This window comes from Oppia nitens, unplaced genomic scaffold (genome assembly GCF_028296485.1).
Source record: "Oppia nitens isolate AA-2021 unplaced genomic scaffold, nextdenovo-longstitch-racon4-pilon3 scaffold16_pilon_pilon_pilon, whole genome shotgun sequence".
NCBI lineage: Eukaryota > Metazoa > Arthropoda > Arachnida > Sarcoptiformes > Oppiidae > Oppia > Oppia nitens.
Window position 1 is genome coordinate 1,657,601 of NW_026533195.1, and position 6,000 is coordinate 1,663,600.

The following is a 6,000-nucleotide window of genomic DNA, read 5'->3' on the forward strand; positions in this document are numbered from 1 at the left end:
TTGACTGGATTTTCCATTTCTGTCGATACGATAGTCGATGGGAACGACATATATATAGGACTCGAGTAGACGTCGGGGTCGATGAGCCTCACGTGACAATCGGGAACACATTGTATTGATACCGAAAACAATTGAAAATAATAGGCTAACTATTACTATAATAAACAAACTGGTTGATAGACTTAAATTTTTTGCATAAATAAAATAGACACCTATTTCTAAGCCAATCGACGCAAAATAATAATATAAATAAAAATAATATATATTTTACTAATTCATTGATGTCGACGACAATAAATTTTGTTAACAACATATGATTATTCAATTGCTTATCAAGTATTTGAAAACTATCCAAACGTAAGGCTAGAGATACGGTTTTTCATTGATTTCCTGGAACTTGTATTTCATAATCATATAAACCATATAAAAGATAACAAAACCAATGCATGTCATAGCAAATGCCGGTAGAGACCAGTCAACTGTCCACATAATATGTTAAACAATAGGCCAACAACTAAGACAATAGATGATGATTGATGATAATTAGCTACATAAGCCATATAGGTTGTATAGAATAACTATTGACCAATAGATATATCTAATAAAACATTTATACAATATTAGTGTTTTATTGCAATAGTTTACTATAATGTATATTGTTGATTGTTAAAATTAGCTTGTTTAATTTTAGTTCATTGAATAGATGTAATGTTACATAAATTAAATATATACACAGTGACCAATCGGCAAACATACAGGAGCCGAGCACCGGGTCGATTAAATAATATACTGGACTCCAGGCTATTATTGTTAGTAAACTATTGCTGTTGTTGTTGTTGTCATTATTAGTATAGTCGACAACAATAGCTGCCAGTATATGGCGTATAACTGTTAGAAATAGATATATATATCTATAATTATGGCCCAAATTAATCGTTTAATTTTTGGCTTATTATTTGCTAAATAGTTTTCAATTGTTGATAAAAATATAAAATATTTTATCAAAAATTTCTCAATTCTATAGATAAGTTTATAGGAAACTCTAGGTATGTCTGATATAATAACTAATTGTTTATTATTATTATTAGTTGATTTATATTTAGTTATTTTTAATAATTTATCCATTTTATTGTATTTTTAAAAATTTATATTAATTAAAATAATTTAAGTAAAACTATTTAGTATTTAGTATATTTATAATAATTTTCTAATATACTAAAACTACACTAATTTATTGAATAATAAAAATTGATTTTGTAATTAATATTTCATTAAATTCAAATGATATTTAAACTATAGTAACTAATTTATAACTATAGTACTTATTTATTAAATATAGTAATTATTTATTAACTATATTAACTAATTTATAACTATAGTAATTATTTATTAATTATAGTAACTAATTTTTAACTATAGTAATAGGACTAACCAGGGCTACGCTATTAATAATAATAATAATAATAATAATAAACGCTATACTAATACTACTAGTGCTGGCGATTCACCCGATCTTAATGTTATGATATGCATACAAATGTTTTTAAAATTTTAATTAATTATTTTTTGAATAAACAATTTTATTTTTAATTTTTAGAAACCTATACTCAATTATAATTCATTAAACAATGAGGGTTTGAATCGTCAATCAATGGTTAGCACCGGTACTACTACTACCTACTGGTGCTTTAATAATAAATTGGATCTAGCTAGTGCCATACTATTTCCAGTATTATATTTGGGATTTATTATTTATTTTATTTGTAAAGTTACCCTGATATTAGATATTGAATCTATTTGAATGACTTAAATAAATAAAAAATAAAAATTAATATTGTAATCAAACAAAATAATAATAGTTTATTTTTTAAAAAAAATACTTAAAAATTATTTTATTTTAAATTTACAACTAAAAACAAAGAATATACATTTAAATTAGAATTTATTAATTTTTTTTAAATACAAATTGATAACTTTTATTATTTTTATTGATAAAAAATATATTTTTTTAAACTATCTATTCTGAATATTACATTTAAAAAAATATTTTATTTTAAATTTTATTTTTATTGATTTGATTTTTTTTTTAAATAAATTGTAATGGGTAAATAAAATATAAAATTAAATTAACAAGTTATTTTTGGAAAAAAATCAATAATAATAACAATAACTATATTAGAAAATTACTTAATAATAATAAATAATTTGCACTGAAATTCAGACACATTATAGTAAACTCCCAGTTATTCATTGGAAATAAATCCAAACAATAGTAACCCAATGACCGATCCATTCAAACGGTTCAATCGTTGAATGGATTATCCATTTCTGGCGATACGATAGTCGATGGGAACGACATATATAGGACTCGAGTAGACGTCGGGGTCGATGAGCCTCACGTGACAATCGGGAACACATTGTATTGATACCGAAAACAATTGAAAATAATAGGCTAACTATTATTGTAATAAACAACCTGGTTGATAGACTTAAATTTTTTGCATAAATAAAATAGACACTTATTTCTAAGCCAATTGATGCAAAATAATAATAATAATAATAATAATAATATATATTTTACTAATTCATTGATATCGACGACAATAAATTTTGTTAACAACATATGATTATTCAATTGCTTATCAAGTATTTGAAAATTATCTAAACGTAAGGCTAGAGATACGGTTTTCACTGATTTCCTGGAACTTGTATTTCATAATCATATAAACCATATAAAAGATAACAAAACCAATGCATGTCATAGCAAATGCCGGGGTAGAGACCAGTCAACTGTCCACATAATTTGTTAAACAATAGGCCAACAACTATGACAATAGTTGATTGATGATAATTAGCTACATAAGCCATATAGGATATTATAATAGTCCATAGATTGTATATAATAACTATTGACCAATAGATATACGTAATAAAACATTTATACAATATTAGTGTTTTATTGCAATAGTTTACTATAATGTATATTGTTTATTGTTAAAATTAGCTTGTTTAATTTTAGTTGATAAAACAATTTCATTGAATAGATTATATGCTGACTGTATTGCCAATGTAATGTTAGATAAATTAATAATATACACAGTGACCAATCGGCAAACATACAGGAGCCGAGCATCGGGTCGATTACATAGTATACTGGACTCCAGGCTATTATTGTTAGTAAACTATTGCTTTTGTTGTTGTTGTCATTATTAGTATAGTCGACAACAATAGCTGCCAGTATATGGCGTATAACTGTTAGAAATAGATAGATATCTATAATTATGGCCAAAATTAATCGTTTAATTTTTGGCTTATTATTTGCTAAATAGTTTTCAATTGTTGATAAAAATATAAAATATTTTATCAAAAATTTCTCAATTCTATAGATAAGTTTATAGGAAACTCTAGGTATGTCTGATATAATAACTAATTGTTTATTATTATTATTAGTTGATTTATATTTAGTTATTTTTAATAATTTATCCATTTTATTGTATTTTTAAAAATTTATATTAATTAAAATAATTTAAGTAAAACTATTTAGTATTTAGTATATTTAGAAAATTTTAACTTGTTTTTGTTTTAACTTTGAAGTCATGTATTATTATGTATATAATATAATAATAATTAGCTAAAAAAAATATTATTTGTTGATATTTTAGTCTAATTTTTTAATTAATAATAACAAAAATATCCCATAGCAACAAATCTAATGATATATTTTATAATTATTATATATTATTATTAAATATATTATTTTAATTTATAATATTCCTAAAAATATTTATTAATTTATTAAGAAATTAAAATTGATTTTATAATTAATTAGCATTTAATACACACAAAAATAATATTTATAATAATTTTCTAATATACTAAAACTACACTAATTTATTGAATAATAAAAATTGATTTTGTAATTAATATTTCATTAAATTCAAATGATATTTAAACTATAGTAACTAATTTATAACTATAGTACTTATTTATTAAATATAGTAATTATTTATTAACTATATTAACTAATTTTTAACTATAGTAATAGGACTAACCAGGGCTACGCTATTAATAATAATAATAATAATATTAATAATAAACGCTATACTAATACTACTAATGCTGGCGATTCACCCGATCTTAATGTTATGATATGCATACAAATGTTTTAATTAACTAATGTTTTATAATAACTAATTTATTTTTAATAATTATTTTATTTTTAATAATTTTTTTATATTATTTTTAAAAAAAAAATGTTTTTAGAAACCTATACTCAATTATAATTCATTAAACAATGAAGGTTTGAACCTTCAATCAATGGATAGTACCGGTAGTACAGCTACTACTACCTACTGGTGCTTTAATAATAAATTGGATCCAGCTAGTGCCATACTATTTCCAGTATTATATTTGGGATTTATTATTTATTTTATTTGTAAAGTTACCCTGATATTAGATATATAATCTATTTGAATTTTTATTGACTTAAATAATAAAAAAAATAATCATTAATATTGAAATAAAAAACAAAAATAATAATAGATTATTTAAAAAAAATAATTGAAAATAATTTTTTTTTTAAATTTATTAAAAAAAACAATCAATAAACATTTAAATTACAATTTATTAATAAATTTTTTAAATATATATAATATAACATGTATTATTATTGATTACAAATAATTTTTTATTTAATAAAAAATTAAGACTATTTTGAATATTTAATTTCAAAATATAACTATTTTTTTAATTGATTGGAATTTTTTTTTAATTATTATGGGTAAATTTTATTTTTAAAAATATATTAAATAAAATTTCCAATTTTTAAATCAAGAACAACAACAACAACTACTTTAAACAATTACTTAACAATAATAAATGATTTCCAATTAAATTAACACATAGTATAGCAAACTCCCAGTTATTCATTGGAAATAAATCCAAACAATAGAAACCAATGACCGATCCATTCAAACGTTCAATCGTTGACTGGATTTTCCATTTCTGGCGATACGATAGTCGATGGGAACGACATATATAGGACTCGAGTAGACGTCGGGGTCGATGAGCCTCACGTGACAATAGGGAACACAATATATTGATTGCAAAAACAATTGTAAACAATAGCGTAGCCAATACTATAATAAATAACCTTGTTTCAATACTTATATTGCGTGCGTACGTATAGTATGCCATTATTTCTAAGCAAATTGTAAAAAAATAATACAAATAAAACAATACATATTTAAAATATTCATTGATATCGACAATAATTTTTGTTAATATCATATGATTTTTCAATTCCTTATCAAGTATTTTAAAATTATCCAAACGTAATGCTAAACTAATCTTGTGATTGATTTCGCGGAACTTGTATTTCAAATACAGACAACCCATATAACCTATAACTAAGCCAATGCATGGCATAGCAAATGCCGGCAGCGACCAGACAACTGTCCACAATATGTTCAATAATAGGCCAACAATTAAGACAATAGTTGATGATTGATTATAATCAGCTACATAAGCCATATAGGATATTATAATAGTCCATAAATTGTATACAATAACTATTGTCCAATAGATGTATTTAATAATACATTTATACAATAATTGTGTTTTTCTCAATAGTTTACTATAATGAATATTATTGATTAACAAAAGTGGCTTGTTCAATTTTATACCATAAACTAAATTGACAATATATAATTTATACTGACTATGTTGCCAATGTATGGTTACATAAATAATATATATACAAAATGACCAATCTGCAAACATACAGGAGCCGAGCACCGGATCTATTACACAATATAGTGGACTCCAGGCTATTATTGTTAGTAAACTATTGCTTGAGTTATAGTCGACAACAATAGCTGCCAGTAAATGGCGTATAACTGTTAGCAATAGATAGATATCTAAAATTATGGCCCAAATTAATCGTTTAATTGGCGTATTGTATGCTAAATAGTTTTCAAATGATGATAAAATTACTAAATA